The 18812-nt window shown below is 47.2% G+C and overlaps 1 protein-coding gene across 2 annotated transcripts in view; it reads right to left on the minus strand.

The window, feature by feature from the left end:
- The window catches only part of CCDC142 (coiled-coil domain containing 142), a 187886-nt gene that overhangs the window by 156877 nt on the left and 12197 nt on the right, over positions 1-18812 (minus strand). Inside the window, exon 2 of one of the 2 annotated variants that reach the window (XM_078678788.1) lies at positions 7842-8066. The exons of the other annotated variant lie outside the window; for it this stretch is intronic. The gene's annotated coding sequence lies outside the window, so the exon portion shown is untranslated. The remainder of the gene's footprint in view (positions 1-7841; positions 8067-18812) is intronic. 2 annotated transcript variants of the gene reach the window in all.

Genomic DNA, 18812 nt, shown 5'->3' on the forward strand with positions numbered 1-18812 from the left:
TTACTGTGATGCCTTTTGGGTTAAAGAATGCCCCTGCCACCTTCCAGAGGTTGGTGAACCAAGTCCTGACTGGGTTGGAATCCCTCAGTGCAGCCTATCTTGATGATATTGCTGTCTTTAGCTCCACCTGGCAGGATCACCTGATCCACCTTGGGAAGGTTCTGCAAGCCCTGCAATCTGCAGGACTGACTATCAAGGCATCCAAATGCCAGATAGGGCAGGGCACTGTGGTGTACTTGGGCTACCTTGTTGGTGGAGGCCAAGTCCAACCCTTACAGGCCAAGATCCAGAGCATCCTGAACTGGGCAGCTCCAACCACCCAGACTCAAGTCAGGGCATCCCTTGGTTTGACTGGATATTACAGAAAGTTTGTGAAGGGATATGGGTCTATTGTGACTCCCCTCACAGAACTCACCTCCAATAAAATGTCCAAGAAAGTGAACTGGACTGTTAGCTGCCAAAAGGCTTTTGACACCCTGAAAGAAGCAATGTGCTCAGCGCCCATTCTAAAAGAACCAGACTACTCCAAGCAGTTCATAGTGCAGACTGATGCCTCAGAGCTGGGGATAGGAGCAGTCCTCTCCCAGATCAATGAGGAAGGCCAAGACCAACCTGTTGCTTATAAGCAGGAGGCTACTCCCCAGAGAGCAGCGTTGGGAGTGCCATTGAGAGGGAGGCCTTTGCTGTGGTTTGGTCCCTGAAGAAGTTGAGGCCCTACCTGTTTGGGACTCACTTCCTGGTTCAAACTGCCCACAGACCTCTCAGATGGCTAATGCAGATGAAAGGGGAAAATCCAAAACTACTGGTTCATCTCCCTCCAGGGTATGGACTTTGAAGTGAAACACCGACCAGGGCCTGCCCATGCAAATGCAGATGGACTTTCCAGGTTCTTCCACTTAGACATTGAACACTCCTTAGGGCAAGGTTAGTCTCATCACCTTTCGTTTGGGGGGGGGAGGGGGTTGTGTGAGAAGTGCCATCTTTCTTGCCTTGGTATGCCCCCACTTTTTTCTGAACTGCTGATGTACTTTGACTGAGTATGCCCTGGGTCCCTGCCATTCAGGTACACAGGGCCCGTGTTCCTTCCCTACAAAGAAAAGCTATGCTGAAACAAAATACCCAATTGGCATCTCTGGCCCCTGTCAGCCCCTAGTAAATGGTACCCGAGGTACCCAGGGAATGGTGACCAGAGAAGACCCCTGAGGGCTGCAGCACTTATTGTGCCACCCTCAGGGGCCCTGTACCCTGGCTCCCGCACACTGCCTTTGCAGGCTGAGTGCCTAAATACAAAGCTAAAGCAGGAGTCGACATGGCACACATGTGTGCCATGCCCACAGAACCCACTGCCCTGGCATACTTCAGTCACTCCTCTAGCTGGGTGACCTATGCCAGAGGTGAGGGCACAGGTGCTTGGGCCCTGTGCCCCTACAGTACCCAGGGCCATTCCTGGGCACTGTAAGTTCAGTGTTGCCATTTAAGAGTCTATGGTGCTGGGAGGTTGTCATTCACGAACTCCACAGCACCATAATGGCTTCAATGAAGACTGACAAGTTTGGTACCAAACTTCTCAGGACATTAAACCCGCACTGATGCCAGTGTGGGATTTCATGTAAAATGCACGAGAGGGCATCTTAGAGATGCCCTCCAAAAACCCGAACCTACAATCCACGTCTGGGCTGAGTGGCTGCAGAGGCTGCTACACAGCAGACATGTTGCTGGACCCCTGGGTGGAGAGCCCCTCGCTCTCCTGGTTCTGCAACAAAGCACATCCTGGGCGAGGTGCTATGTCTCCTCCCCAGGATGGACAGGGGGAAGCTTCAAAGGCATACCGCCTCTGAGAGCTTCTCCAGACCATTTGCTGTACCCAGCAACCAGCCCCCCCACCAGTTCTACCCCCCCTCGGGGAACTCTGGTGGAAAGACTGGCGGGAAAAATTACATCAGGAAGGGGGGTGTGCCAACCTGTGCCAACTCCACCCCTCAGGTGGAGGAGGCGAGGTGAAGCACGACCTCGGGCTCATGCCATCTTGTAGATGGGGAGCAAGGCCCAATCCCAGCTAGGCTCCTGCCCCCTCCCACAGGAGAGGAGCAGGCTAGGGGGTGTACTCACCCCAGGACAGGAACCCATTGGTCCCTGCCCTTGCCCTACCTGTAACGCCCCTAAATTTAGTATTTAGGGGTTCCCTAAACCTTCCTTCCTGAGATCCCGATTTCAAAAAGAAGAAAGAAGATCAAGAAGAAGAAGACCCGCCGTGCAGCTGCTAACAACAGGACAACAACAACTGACTTGGCCCCAGCCCTACCGGTCTGTTGATCCTGAAACCTGCTCCTGCCTAAACCCGGCGACCTCCGCAGACAGCAACCTTGGGACACCCAGAGGACCTGCCTGCCTTGACCCTCTGGACGATTGGGACTCCCATCAGCAGAGGCTCTGCTGCAACAACCCACCTGGTGCCCACCAGCAAGCTCCGAACCAGCCCACTCCGCACCAGCCGAGCCCGGGCCAGGCAAACCCGAACCAAGACCACAAGGACGTCCCCCCGGCGACTGGGACCCGAAGTCCAGTGCCCAAAGACCCTCCTCGACGAACCAGCTGACGCCTGCAGACTCTGAACCAGGGGCCACCCCAACCGCGACCAGCCGAGGGTAAGCTTTTCCGGACCCCAAAGACACCCCTGCACCCGGCGCCCCACGGCCCCCTGTGCCACCCTTTGGGGTACCTACCTGTGCTCCAACATCCCAACTTACCTCTCGAAGTGCTGGTCGCCCCTGGAGAGTCACCGTCGCCGAGCCTGCAGCCTTTGTTCCTGTTTCAAGATCCTCATTGGATAACATTGAGCGCCCGACGGCTCAAAAGCACCCTGCACCCAGCCGACCGAGTGCCGCTGGCTGTGACCTCTTTGCCCTATCCTACTTCCCCTCTTGCCCTGAGCAAGTGACCAGGAGCCCAGCTCCCAGAGCCGCCTGGCCTGCTCGCCAGCAGCCACCAACCGAAGGCCCCCTGTCCCTCGTTGGATAACATTGGGCCTACCTACCTCTGCACCCGGCCGCCCCGGCGCCGCTGGGACGGAACTAACTGTACTCACCTGACCCTGGGGGACCCCGGAGTCTATACCAAGAACCCTAACTTCACCAACCAAGTACTCACCTGGAAACCGGTAATTCACTTACCTGTCATTAGATAACATTGACCCATTTTTGACTCGAAAATTTTCTGTGTGAAGTTTTGGAAAATGAAAATATTCCTATAAAATCAGCCAAAGACCGAATCCGAAAATACTCACCTGTGATCAGGAGAGAAGCCAGTACTGTACCTTCTACTTTTGAAAACTGCAATTATTCTTTAAAAATCATACGAAATACTGAAACGCAATTACCTACCTGTTTTGAGTTAAGCCCCCAGTGCTGGCCCTCGGAGACTAGTGCTGGGTTACAAAAGTAACGCGATCGTACTTTACCGGTAACCTGAATTTCCTCCTATTGAATAACATTGTGAGAATCACCTCGAAAAGTTTCTAGGTGTGAACTTTTAAAACAGCTTTATATTCAGGAAAAATCATCACTGTAACTAAAACATTTTTGCTAATCTGGTTTCAGCTTTGAATCTAAGATCTAGTCCTGGAACTACCAAAGTAATCCATAAAGTAATCAACTGTACTTTCCTATGAAAACCCATTGAGCTCAATGCTAGAGTGTGTTTCAGAACTGTTTTGCTTATTAGCTAACCTGTGATTATTGTATGTACAAACTTATTGCTCCTCTGCAAAGTATTTACATGAGAGTATTCGTAAGTTGAAAAGTATATTTTTATAACTGTTGGTTCTAAAAATAAAACAACCATATCTTTGGATATACAAACAATTGGCCTGGAGTTCAGTCCTTGAGTGTGTGAAACCTTTTGCTGACTGAGTGTGTACATCAAATGCTTTACACTGTCCTCTGGTACTGCCTTACTGCTCAACCAAGCTACCACTTTTGAGTGTAAGGTCAGGCCTGACTTTAACCTCTGTCATACCTCTGGGGTTGGTGGACTCTATACACACTGTACTTCCTTCTAGTCCAGTATATATAGAGCCACTTTCTCACAGTCTGGCCCACTCCAACACATACATGATCACTATAGCCAGCATCATCCGCTCGCATTATATCAATGTCCTCGCCTATGCTGAAACGCAACACATTCTCTCCCTCACAGACAAGTTGCCCATTACAATGATCACGTTCAAACCAACTGTCTAAAGCTGAACGACGACAAGATCGAAATCGTGATCTTTGAGAAGAAGAGCACAACACTGTGATACTCCATTTGGTGGCTGTTAGACCTGTCAGCCTTAGAGTGGTCTGTCCCTATTTTTCCGCCCTTGCCTCATTTTTTCCCACCATTTTTTTTTGTTGGCCTTAGGTCTCCGGGCACCTTCCCATTGCTAATCAATGCTAAGGTGCAGGTGCTATCTACTTCAAACATGGCTGCCACAGGCCCCTGCTACTGCAGCGTGGTCTTTTTGTGTAGCACCCTAGTTGCCAGGAGCTGGCTGGGACCCCAAACATTGTTGCAATACCAGCCTTCCATTGCCTGCCCATAGTTAGAGTGGGGAAGCTCCTGGAACCTTCCAGAATAGAGGCGGAGTCTATTTTTGCCGCCTCAGAGAGTGGACACGTGACCTGGGCATATATAAAGAAGGGAGGGAAACTTTTTAGTCAGTTGGGGCATCACTGACCTGGGGGACCCTACGCAGGAGACTTAGGCGGTAGGGCCTAGTCAGGGACCTATGCCACTGGGAGTGACAGGGCTTAGGTGCTGCCTTCCAAGTTGGGTGAGGAACCTTGCCCCTCTAATGCAATGGTAATGACTGAATTGCTCCACTCTAATGAAATGCGTTATTGCTACGATGATTATTGATGGCTCTACATGAAATGTACTTGAATGTCTCTTTAATGAATTCCTTGCAGGGGCGGGCTTCATGAAATGTTTATGGTGATATGCTACAGTGAATATTGAATTGCCCCACCCCCCTGATGAAATGCTTTGAGGAGCTAATGTATTGAGTAATTGAATACCCTGTATTTTATCATAGATAAAAGCTAGTGGTTTAATCCCACTCACTGGTGTGGTCTCAATCTGTACGTGCATTTATTGTGTCAGTGGATGTGTGTGCTGTGTAGTCACTTAACACCTGAGCTTTCAGGTGCCTACCTGCTCGTGCCAGGCTACCCCCGGGGAACTGGTGACCCCAGTTCCTACAGTGAACAGAGCTAGGATCAACACCCACCTCCACTACCTACACCAAGAACTTTGGCATCATCATCGACACCAAACTCGACATGACCACCCAAGTCAATGCCATCACCGCCTCATGATTCCATACCCTGAAGATGGTGAGGAAGATTTTCAAATGGCTCTTGATCAGCACCCGGAAAATGACAACTCATGCCCTTGTCAATCAACTCCTCACCAAGCAAGGGTGAACCTTTCCTTAGACCCATTAGCAGGAATAACCATGTCATTAGACAGAAGTAACGGTTCAGTTAGCAGGGATAAACCAGGTAATTACTCCGCAATAACCAACTCTTAAGGCAATAGTAAAACTCTTTGGAGATCAGGCCACATTTTATTAAATGTAAAACATTTCATTAGCAACAGTAAACATTTCCTTTCATTAACCATCTGTAACCCCCTTCTTCTAGAAGTTACTCAACATTTTCATCAGGTAGGCAAACAGTGCATTAGGCCAGATTATTCATTGTAGGAATCAGAAATAAACACTTCAACTAAACAGGGCACGTCAGCCAATATCATTCCCTCTAGCAAGGGGTTACTGGTTTAACTGTTCGGGTAGCCTCACTAGATCCTAGGTGTGCCTAAATCCACAACTGCTCAGCACCAGCATATCTTCTCGGCGGACAGTGCCCGCTATAAATCTCCATAACATAACTATTCGACTACTCAGTACTGTTGAGATGATCATTGTTAGATGTGGAGATAATTTTAATACGCAACGCATTGTTATTTATCCACCAGCTGACAGTCTGTTTTTTATGTTTCTTTCACAAGCATCGAGTTGATCTTCTTGTGCAGGAGGTACTGCCATTTGACCTCTATACATGGATCAAATTTGTTACTTGATATAGGTAGACCAATTTAGAAAAGTCACATTAAGAAATGCTTTAGAAAAATAAAAGGAACTAATAGCTAACCCCCATAAATATCAACTGGCGCCAAATCATGTCAATTCATACTTGGCAATGAGCTGTCTCTCAAGGAGCACATTCCCAGAACACCAAGAATGCATTGTACCAGCTCTACCTCTTGAAAAAAGTGGAATCATTCCTTCCTGAAAGTGATTTTAGGACCCTTATCCAATCTCTCATGTTCTTCCATCTTAGAGCAAAGTATTGACATTCTAAACATAACACTGGCACGAAATGAAATTAACACGCCGAAGCATACCTCATCAAAGACTTGAAAAAAGGTTCTACCCTGTTTGGCTCCTCCCTATGTACAGCATACGTATTGGTGGATTACCCTCCCAGGCGAGACCGACAACCACAAGGGCCTTTAATGCACCAAGCCCAGCCCAACTCTTAGGACCGACTGACCCATGTTCAACTGCTGTTCACATGGAACCCTTCTCCACTTCGGCCTTCAAAGTTATCGGTTGAACATTTGCATCCAAGCATGTCAGCCCAGGTACCCAAGAATTGACTGTGCTTTCTTGCTCCCAGGACCCTTGTGACCAGAGTCCTCCGCAAAGAGCTCCCAAGCTTGTCCCAAGTACCCCTTTGCAGCCTGTTTTAGGTGGCCTCCCTTCTTTCCACCAGCGTAGAGTGCAAAGCTACCAACCGGACCAGCACCTCTGCACCAGGATACCCCTGGGTAAGTAACAAGTAACTGCTGGTGGTACTTTGGACCTTGGCCCCCTCTGAACTGAAGTCCTGAAGGAGAACCCCAGAAACCAATTGAAAATAACTGTATGCAACATATGCCCTTCCCCCATAGGAAAGGACTGCTGCGTAAAGATGCATTTAAGTGACCACTTTACTTGCCTATAATAATCGATATTTAAAAAGTACTTACTTTATAACAAAGTTTTTGGTCTCACAATTTATATAAAAATACAAGTTGTTTTTCTAAATTGGTCTCAGAATTATTTTTGAGTGGGCGTCTCATTTATGGTCTCTCTGAGTAAAATGAATGCTTAGCACTACCCTCTAATAAGCCTAAACTGCTCGCCCACACTATCACAATAGAGAGAGCCTTTAGTGTCATCATTGTTGCCTCTGTAAACCAATAAGGGTCGCCTGGACTCTCCACACAGTGTACCTTGTTTTGGTCCACTATATAGAGAGCCAGCTTCCCACAACACTTAAAAGCCAAACATTCCCAATTCAAATGCCAAATCTAATAATCCACATGTGACCGACACAATGCTCTTTTGTCAACCCTTCTATTAGCCATTATAAATCCTGATATCATACTATGCAGAGCACTCAGCAGCTGGTCCAAAAAAGGTCTACATTATCCCTACTTGCACCGTTCTCTGATTTCCATCAACTACCAAGAGCCTCAGAACATTAGAGGAGTCCCTAGGAATGCCAAGCACCATTATCAACTGAAACAACAACCACTAATGATATCATTAGATCAGGAGTGTTAACACTGGCCTTTGATAACCAAATCTAAGCCTGGATTTTAAAGATGTTCACAAGGGACAAAACTACAAATTAATTTTAATGAAAATTGTTTATATCATGATAATATATTTAAAAGAAGGCATAGATGAAGCACTGAAGGACAATTTTGTGTTTTGACTCATCTTCAGTCTCACACTCTGCCGGTGTTACCTGTCAATGTTCAGCGTCCGTATCTGGGCTCCCTCCATAGGTAGGCCAGGCTCCTCAACACGCTACTGCGCAGCCACCATCTGAAAGGGTCTCCGTCCATAGCGCAGCAGGAAAAGCCACACTGCCAAATCTCAATCGATCAGGAAATCAAAACGATACCTATGTCATTCTGCAGGAGTCGCAGGATTCTTGTGCGAATATCCAACACCAGTCAAGTGACGGTACCTGTGGATAGAGGAAAAGTCCACACAAAGAAATTCCAGTCACTAATGCAAAGTTAGAAATCTTGGCCTGAGGTAGTTTGCGGCTTAATAAGAACAACAACATCGCCTTCCCTAAAGCCTGCTCACTGTCCCTGGAGACCGACCACTGGCAACTTGTCTAGCATTACAAGTGGCCTGTTATTTGTAAGGGGGTGTGAAACAAATCCCTAGATTTTTTTTCTTGCCATATTTCACAGCAGAATGTAGTTCACCAGTATTTTACATCACTTTTTTGTCTGCTGGAGAACAGATCCCAGGAGAAAAAATCTCACAAAACACTGGCAAGAAAATGATTCGAGCAGAAGATGTCTCACAGGAAGACATTTTTTGTCCAAACTCCTGCTGGCATCTCGCACATTTTCATGTTGAAATGCACGCGATGATAAAAAATAAAAAATACACGAAATAGCATAATGCAAAATATCCTGATAATTGGGATATTTTACAAGCATAATTACTATTTGCTCAAGACCTTGTTAGTTCCCTGTCCTCAATGGGATGCACACCCTCCCAAATCCCAGATTTACTCTCTTCTGTAATTCTGGAAAGGGCAGTAATAGGGACTAGGAGTTTTGGGAAATAATATGCAGAAACTAGCCTCGCTGTGTTTGGTTCGAGCATGCTTTTTGTAGCGAGGTGAGTAACTTGCTAAGTCTTTAAAAGCCACTTTATGAAACAGTTTCTTTCCACAGATTGCACACGGTTGCAAAAACCCTCCCTGGTATATTCCTTAAAATCCTGCATAACCTCAGATTCTTTTTTACCTCCTTTATTTTGAATGCACCTTTGATTCCCTTCTATGCCTCTCCTATATATAAACTGCTCTTAAACCTCCAGCCTGTCGTCAAGCTTTTTTCTAAAATCATTTGCTTCTCACATAACCCATCCATTGATCACACCTAAGTCACTAACGTACCACAAAGAAACGAACGCAAGGAATGGTTTCCTTTAGCATGCAAGACTAACCCCAATAATCAACGGGCAGACTACTAACTTTGGACTATCAGGTAGGTAGTGTGCTACTGACTGTAATGCGCTTCAAAGTCTTATGAGGAGTAGTAAGTGCTATATAAATTTAATTTCTAGTCTATGTATTTCACCCAGAGACTGTGCCAGCCAGAAGCAGTCGAAATCTCCAGGTGCTGTTCCTGCTGAACTCATAATCCTGATGCAGACAGAACCTTCTGTTACCCGGAGCATCTAAATGAACAAACTGCTCATAATAATCTCCTTCATCAGGTGCTGCATCGCTATAAAACTCAACGTTTTTGTAAAGTCTGTCTTCTGGGCCCAGTCGTTATTCCCATTTGCTTTACCCTGATCACCATTACACTTAAGCAGGTTTAGTCATAATTTTACAATAACTACTTTTAAAGTTGCTTTGACTATATTCACATTATTATCAAGGGCTCAGTGCTGTGGAGATTGCTTCTCTATATCCAGGTCACAACCAGTGCATTCTAGATTATCACATGTGTGGTCCCCGGCTCTATATCCAGGTCACAACTGGTGCATCTTAGGTTATCATGGTGTGTTCTCAGGTTCTATATCGGTCACAAATGGTGCATCTTAGATTATCACGTGTGTGGTCCCAGACTCCATATAGTGGTCACAAATGGTGCATCTTAGATTATCACGTGTGTGGTCCCAGGCTGCATATCCTGGTCACAAATGGTGCATCTTAGATTATCACGTGTGGTCTCAGGTTCTATATCCCGGTCACAAATGGTGACGCTTAGATGATCACGTGTGTGGTCTCAAGTTCTATATCCTGGTCACAACCGGTGCATCTTAGATTTTCACCTATGGTCCCCGGCTCTATATCCCGGTGTAGGAAGGTGGCTACCTGACTATGGATACCCCTGATTTTTTGCCTGTGTTTAGCTGGTTTTTTGACTTAGTTGACCTGGTTCCCTGCTAATCAGGGCCCCAGGCCATCTGCTCTCTCTGTAAAATGGATTCCATGTACCCTAGGTACATACCACAATTGGAAATGGACTCCTTGTCAGCCCCTGTATAATGCACTATAGGTGCCCAGGGCATAGGGGCCACCAAGGCCTACCAGGGGCTGCAGCATATCTTTTGCCACCCCTGGCTGGTTCTTAAATTGACACAACTGGCTGATCACTCAGCTGGGGTAAGGTGGTGTAATCACCCCTTACTTAGATATAGTATACCTATATCTAAACCTATATCTGGACACATATAAACCTGTGAGCCACTCCTATGGAAGGCCTCATCAATCCTGGAGGCAGAGTGCGTGGTTTAATGTGAGATGGAGCTCTAGCATGAGCTGAGCCTGTCTGCAGCTGTCGGGAACAACTCCCTAAGCTGTTTCAGGATAATGCCATACCATATACTCTTAAGTGCCTTATAATCCTCGCGGTTATATAGCAACTTTGGTTTGGCTTTATCAAAACATGTCGTGTAAGGTGTCATACGATTTGGAATACTATCCCCTCGCCAGTTCTGGCGACGGGGATAGCATTCCACCCCTCTAGAGGGGTAAGACATGTTGCTTTACTTAAATGCGGTTAATTTCTAAAAAGACCTTAGATCCACAAAATGGATGCCTCTGCCACAGACAAGAGTCTGGACCCCTGCAGCTGACCGAAACTCAGCCAAATGGGGCCTGGACAAAGGGTTTCCTGTCGCAGGAGGGTGTCACCACCCTCCAGACAGGAGATAGTGGATTGTAGCAGGGAGGTTTGAAAGAAACCAGACACTGCTTGGGGCGCACAAGGCTGTGTCGTAATTGGCATGGCCGCGTTAGCGATTAGCTGAAACTACACGCTGTCCTCCTTAACTTGGCTATGTATGAAAACGCCATTTTGAATGTTGCGGCGGCCATCTTAGACCATAAGCGGCCTCGTGGCCGGCGTGCCCCTTTAGTCCGTTGTCCGTTCCACTGACCACTTCAGTCTGCCCAGCAACAGGCTATTGTTAGTACTGGTCAAGCTTGCACCTGCGCAGTCCAAACTGACCAGTAAGCCTTCAGGAATGTGCGCCAAACTGACCAGCGGAGTTGTGCCCCCTCCAATGAGCTGGCAGTGTTCCAAAACATGACCATATATGTATATAAATGTGTCCTAAACTTGTGCCGCCTACCTTTTATTGCCCCAAAACTGTATATAAATCAGGGTCACACCGGTGTTCGGTGTGATACCTCTTGCATTACCGAAGGGTGCTGTTTGAGTGTACCACCACCCCATGGGGTCTTAATAAACCTGTTCTTTGCCTTTTACAGTTTCCGTGCCAACAGTTCTTGAGTGTAAGTGGGTTAACTTCGGTGCATGTAGGCCTTGGGAACCCTGATTACTACAAATTGGCGACCACGAAGGGACTCATCGGTGACTCGGATGCCCGAAGGAGAGGTCGTGACGAAGGCTTGGAAACTCGCCATGGACGCGCGCTGCCACGAGTGACCCGAGTCTTGGCTCCCACGGTGTTTCTTCCTTTCCTTCCGATCTGACCTTCCAGGTGGCGCCGGTCCCCGACTGAGTTTTCGATCGTCTGTGTTGCCGGGAAAGTGCCGTTTGGCTGATTTGATCACAAGACCTTGGCAGTTGGAATCTGGACGTTTGAAAATTTGGGTAAGAGTTGTGTTCGGTAAGGTAGTCTTCGGACGCTTACTGAAGTTCTATGATTTGTGTTCGGTAAGGTAGTCTTCGGACGCTTACTGAAGTTCTATGATTTGTGTTCGGTAAGGTAGTCCTCGGGCGCTTGCCGAAGTCCTACGATCTGTGATTTGACTTGAGTTAGCTAACGTTTGTGAATTTGTGATCCTTTGAACTTATATGTGTAGTGCACTTCACATAGGCAGGCATGTAGAGATGTTTCTCTAACTTTGTTTTTTTCCTCTGAGCGGCACAGTTGTGTGAAGTACTGTAAGTGCCATTTTTGTACGGTGTCATGTTTTCGTGATACTTTTTGAACATGCCTGTTTTTAGCACACTCCGAGGGATGTGCTGTCTTGGAGAGGGTACCACAATTAGGTTAGCGGAAGCACAGCCGGCTCCCCCAGAGGGAACACCAAATCGCGAGATGTACATCAAACTTGGCCTTCCTCCTATTATGTACAGTAAATTATGGCATAAGTACACAAAGGCCGATCCTGAATTGCAATGGCCTCTACATGGGTCATTCGATTTACGTAAAGTACAGTTTGTAGAGCAATGTTTGTTTCAACGCAGGTCTAGACAAAACATGTTTGATTGTGTGCGAATGTGGGAGAAAGCGGTGCGTGAGCGTATGAAGCGTGAAGTTGCCTTGGCGGACAAAGAACAGCGCAAGGCTGTTCGGGATAAGGCTTTGCAGCTTGAGGAAAAGGAGGCTCAGGAGAAGAGAGAGAGGGAGGAACGGGAACGTAAATTGCAAACGACTGGTCAATTTCCTATTCGCCGACCGCTTTATCCTGTCCTTAATAATGAATTTGATGATTTTTCATTGCTAGATCGGTCACCGCCTCCGTACGTTTCGCCGACGGCTCCAGCTGAAGATCCGGGAGATGATGGGCAGGATAAGTCGGAAAAGAAAGGTGTATCCGCTCTCAGGTTTACTGCGGAGAGGTCCGCACATTTACGTAGTTGGGCTCGTAAAGTGAATAAGAACTGTGTTTCTCAGTCTGAGGTGATTGCAGAGAGGGGTAAATGGTCGGAATTTGAATTAATGTACTTTTTGTCTAGTTTTGCGGATGAAGTTGTTGCCGCGTATCGTGATCTTTCAGATACGTTAGAACCTAAAGCTTTGTCAGTGTATCGTGAGAATTTGGATAAAGGTTTATTTGATCTTGCAGATGTCGATGACCTATTCAAGCAATTGATCCAATTGCGAGATGAAACGACCAGATTACGGGAGGAGCGGAAAAGGAGGCAAAAGGAGGCCGAGTCGGCGCCTGATGAGCAGATTAAGGAGTGTTCTCTCCGGGGTTCAGATAAGAGTTCTGCGTTGCATGTTATGCCTATGCGTGAAGCCGCGCCCTTGTATGTTCCACCCAAAGGGGAAGGTACAGATGATGATAAATTGTCAAAGGATGCGAAAGGGTATTTTGTATATAATTGGGTATACACGCCTTGGAATAGAGCAGATGTTATGGCATTGAAAAATTCTCTACCTGATCTTCGGAAAAATCCGGCGGCATTTTATGAAGGGGTGGAAGGAGCTATTTCGTCCTGTGTGATGACTCTTGTGGATATAGATTTGTTCTTTGGGTTAATTTTACCACCTGATATGTGGAGGCAGATTCGTAAAAATAATGATGAAACAATATTGGGGGGCACATGGAAAGAAATAAATGCTGCCGATTTAGATAGGGAACCGGCATGTAAGCCTTGTCAGTTAATTCTAGATCTTCCGGCAGCTATTTTGATTAAATTAAAGACGCTTGTTCCCTCTAAAAAGATCGATTGGACTATGCTAACGTCGTGTAAACAGAAACCCGATGAAACGGTTTCAGATTTCTTTACACGTTTTGAGGAGGCATTCCATGATTACAGTGGTCAATCTTTAACAGACGATACGGGTCGACATCTGTTTGTAGATAAGTATGTGGCTAATCTCCTACCGGAGATTGCAAAACGATTGAAGTCGAGTGAAAGTTCCTGGGCCACGGCGACCCCAGCGTCTTTGTTAACTATGGCTCAGTACTATGAGCGGCAGGAATTGGAGGCTAAAGAAAGTGTAGAGAAGAAGGCGAAGGAACTGAAAACGAAGGTGATGTTGGCGCAGGTTCGGGGAACACAGGGTAGAGGGAATGATAGAGGTAGACGAGGTGAAGGAAATACGTCGTATGGTCGTACGGACATAGCGGGGGATCAGTGCGCTTATTGTAAGGAGTTTGGGCATTGGGCCGAAGATTGTCCGGTACTTCGCGAACAGCGTAGTCAGCGTGGTCGAGGAGGCGGAAGGTCGAGAGGAGGTTATGCGGGAGCGAGAGGTGGCGGAAGTGATCGTGGAAGGGTTGAGGAGAGGGGCCGTGGCCAGGATGAACGTAACACGTTTGATAGGCGGAATCAGTATCAGATTTCGGAGGGTGAGAATGTGGAGCATCAGGATTATGTGCATGCATAGGACTGCGTAGGATGGGGTAAGGAATCAGTTGAAGTGCCGGTAGATCAGCAGGGTCCATATGTAACAGCGGGTATTCTGGGTTCTACTGATCAATTTCTAGTTGACACAGGAGCTACACGTAGCGCTTTGTCGAAAAACTTGGTTCCGAGGGCTCCCCTGTCTGGCGAAATGATTACATGTGTAGGGTTTGATGGCACACCCTCCCCCAGCCCATTGTCCAAGCCCCTTGCACTATGTCTTGACAAATACTTTAGTTTTGGTCAATTTTTGTTATCACCCCACACACCAGATAACATCCTGGGTATTGACTTGCTTAAATATTTTCGAGCAACGATACGTTGCGCTCCTGAGGGAGTGAGGGTTATCCTGAATGACAATTATCCTGACCCCGACAGGTTTTACGCCATCTCAGATATCCCAGCCTTGGCCTCTCTGCCGCATACGTTATGGGCGACCTCGGATACGGATGTGGGAGAGATGCGTATTCCACCAATACACATTACTGTTAAGGAGGGGGCCCCTCTACCACGAGTACCACAGTATAAGATCTCGAGAGAAGGTGAACTTGCATTGACACATATTGTTCAGGATTTGATTTCTGCAGGGGTTGTGGAGGAGGTCCCTTATAATGTTTGCAACAGTCCTATTCTTCCGATCCTTAAACGAGATACTGACGACAAAGTCTATCGCTTTATTATTGACTTGCGAGAGATCAATAAAATTGTCATTCCCCAATACCCGGTGGTGTCCGATATTACGACTCTGCTTACGCTGGTCCCACCCACGGCCACCACGTTTAGCGTAATTGATTTAAAGAATGCGTTCTTTTCCATTCCTGTTCATTCTGATAGCAGATACTTGTTTGGCTTCACGTTAAATAATAAATCGTATAGATTTTGTCGTGTTCCCAAAGGTTATACTGAAAGCCCTAGCATCTACAGCCAAGCTTTGAAAAGGCAGCTAGATTCGTTTCAATTGCAGTCTGGCGTTGCTCTCATCCAGTACGTGGATGACCTTCTGCTTGCTGCTGACACTTATGCACAATGTGAGGAAAGTACACTTGCGTTGCTTTCCTTTTTGGCACAAACCAATCATAAGGTTTCGAAAAAGAAACTCCAATACTGTAGACCTCAGGTGACCTACCTCGGTCATCTGTTGTCTAAGGAGGGGCGTGCATTAACATCTGATCGAATTCAACCAATTTTAGATACACCAGTCCCCCGCACGCAGAGAGATGTACGTGCCTTCATAGGATTGACGTCTTTTTGTAGACAGTGGATTATGGGTTTTTCACACATCATAAAACCCTTGCTAGCATTATTGTCCAAAGCTACACCAATGCCTCTAGAATGGACAGATGATTGTCAGAAGGCTTTTGAACAGTTGAGACAGGCCCTTTGTTCTGCACCCGTGTTAGGCACACCAGACTACACGAAACTTTTCACATTGTACGTGCACGAGAATGATGGGTGCGCGTTGTCAGTGTTAGTGCAACTACACGGGGATAAGCAGAGACCATGTGCATACTTCTCTGCCATTTTGGATCCTGTAGCACGAGGGTTGCCTGGGTGTTTTCGAGCGGTAGCAGCAACGGCAGTGGCCATACGACAGAGTGAGGGAATAGTGTTATCGCATAAACTGCTGGTGTTAGTTCCTCACGCAGTAGATGCTCTGCTAAACCAAACAAAGACCCAATACCTCACGAGTGCACGGCTAACGGGATACGAGCTGACACTTTTGGCGCCACATATTACACTAAAAAGATGCGCTACCCTGAACCCTGCCACTTTATTGCCCTATCCGGCCGAGGAGGGTCAGGAAGAAAAACATCATGATTGTGTTTTCCTGACCGAGGAACAGACAAAGGGTCGTGTTGACTTACAGGATGCGCCACTTCCAGATGTGGATGGGGAACTGTGGGTTGATGGATCGTGTTTAAGGCTGCCAGATGGCACGACTTCCGCAGCTTATGCGATCACGACACTTAAGACAGTGGTAGAAACAGCTAGGATACCACAGAAATCGGCTCAGGCAGCAGAGCTGATAGCTTTGACAAGAGCCTGCGAATTGAGTGCTGGCCTATGTGTGAACATATACACAGACAGCCGGTACGCCTTCGGAGTAGCACATGACTTCGGGCTACTCTGGAGGGAGCGTGGGTTTCTGACATCACATGGAGAACACATTATGCACGGAGAGCTAGTGCGTGATCTCCTAAATGCGTTGCTTGGCCCAAAGAAAGTAGCGATAGTAAAATGCAGTGCTCATAAAAGGATCACGGATAAAGTGGGCCAAGGAAATGCCTTTGCAGACAGCATAGCTAGACAAACGGCTATGTCCCGAACTAGCTCCCCCATGTATGTGATACAATCACAGGCTGAGCGATGGAGTGATGCTAGAGCAGAAATATTGGACATTCAAAAATCAGCTACTGAATCTGAACTTGCGGCATGGGCAACAGATGGGGTACTAGATGACGAGGGTTGTTGGAGAAGCAAAGACATGGAGAAATGGAAATTGCCTGCGGCTTACTTGCAGGCGATGGTCCAGATGACACATGGACTGGCGCATGTCGGAGCTCTTGCAATTACTCGGCTGTTAACACGAGCTTGGGAACATCCCGAGATCGCTAATACTGCGAAGAGAGTAGTGCAGACCTGCCTGGTTTGTTTACAACACAATCCCGGAAAGGGGACCCATACTCCGAAAGGAGGGTTCGTTCCACCTTCTGCACCATTTGAGGTACTCCAAATGGATTACATCCAACTCGAGCGCTGCAACAACCTGAAGTATGTCCTAGTGGTGGTATGTGCCTTTAGTAAATGGGTTGAGGCCTTCCCCACGAAAGACAATACGGCTTTGACAACAGCCAAGGTGTTGCTTAAGGAATTCTTTCCTCGCTTTGGAGTTTGCAAATTTCTGTGGAGCGATAATGGGCCTCATTTTGTCGGAAAGATTGTGGAGTATGTACTGAAGGGGTTAGGGATTCAGCAGAAGTTCCACGCTGTATTCCACCCGCAGTCGGCAGGTCTGGTTGAGCGGTACAATGCTACGTTGAAACTTAAGCTGGCCAAAATTGTGGCATCTACATCGTTGAAGTGGCCAGACGCTTTGCCGCTAGCACTGCTCTCTCTTAGATCAGTACCCCATTCACGAACTGGCCTTACCCCCTATGAGGTGGTGTTTGGGCGCCCCATGAATATTTGGGGGGTGCCTAAGCCGCGATTAATACATGATGTGCCTTGTGTTATGATGAACGACTATTTGGCACGATTAACAAATGATTTACTCTCTATTCATCAACAGGTTCGAGAAGCGCTCCCTGACAACTCTACTGGAGAGGGCCATGATCTCCGTCCTGGGGATCACGTCATGATTCGGTCGTTTGAGAGGGCAAGCAGTTTGGAGCCCAGGTGGAAAGGCCCCGAACAGGTCCTCCTTGCAACCCGAACAGCTGTACGAGTGACCAACAGGAAGCGGTGGGTGCATTCGACACATTGCCGCCGTGTCTCTCCGGATCTGGTGACCCCTGCTGTGCTGACCGACTACAAGGAGATTTTGGAGAAAGAAAAGAGCCCAGCTGTGACGTCGGCCGAAGTTGAGGGAGCCTTCCCGGACCACGCTGTTGCCGGACGAGAGCGCTACAACTTGCGTCCTCGATAAGAAGATTTTTTGTATTTTTTAATGACTGGTTGGTTACCGCTCCAGGGTTATGAAACGGAAACTGTGAATTCCAAGGGGGGGGATCAGTTCTGCCAGTGTAGCGACACCCGTCTTGGCCCGGAGAAGAAAACAACGGCTACCTCGGAGTTCAGCACCGCATTTTTCTTTTTTTTTTTAGGTATACACGTACGTGTATCTGAAGCTCTGTGAACAATTTGTGCTATTTGAGACTTTTGCACGAGTATTCCTGAACTATGGAATCAACGGCATCACGAGATAAACGAATATTGGGTGCCTTTCTCTTTGTTCTGACTATTGTGGTGATAGCTGTAATAGCCTGGGTAGTTGAACTTGTGGTGCCTGTACGTGAACATTTGCTGCCGACTACCCCGGCTCCATCTGAACATTTTCACTTTACATTACCCTATCACGAAGAACGACATCGGCAAACCTATCTGAATAACAGTTTTATTCAGATTCTACATCACACACATAATATGACTAATACCTCAAATTGCTGGGTGTGTGGGATGTTGCCAGGGCACCAGAAAAGAGGGGGCACCCCACTCATTCCACTCCCGTTTTCGCACAATGGATCATGTAACGCCTGGTACACCCTCCTCTTTACTTTGAGATGGCCAACCAAAGGGGGGGGTGCTTTTCCGTTTGAACAAAGTATGCACCCATGACAAGGATGGGTTTCCGCGGGCTGAGGGTACTCGATTTGAATGGGAGGAGTACAGGCCTGATAATATGTCTGCCCCACGTGTGTACAGCAACCAGAGAAATGTAAATGTATCCAGCGCACATGTTATTAATGTTATTGCCACTAAAGCCGATTTGTGTATTAGGAATAAGGGTTCGATTGCAGTGGGGAAAAGCGAATGTAACACTACCCTTACTTTTGATAGTCCGAATGGCATCTCATTTGTAGCATCACGAAACACGTACTTCATTTGTGGAACGAAGGGTTACC

This window comes from Lissotriton helveticus, chromosome 2_2 (genome assembly GCF_964261635.1).
Source record: "Lissotriton helveticus chromosome 2_2, aLisHel1.1, whole genome shotgun sequence".
NCBI classification, from domain to species: domain Eukaryota; kingdom Metazoa; phylum Chordata; class Amphibia; order Caudata; family Salamandridae; genus Lissotriton; species Lissotriton helveticus.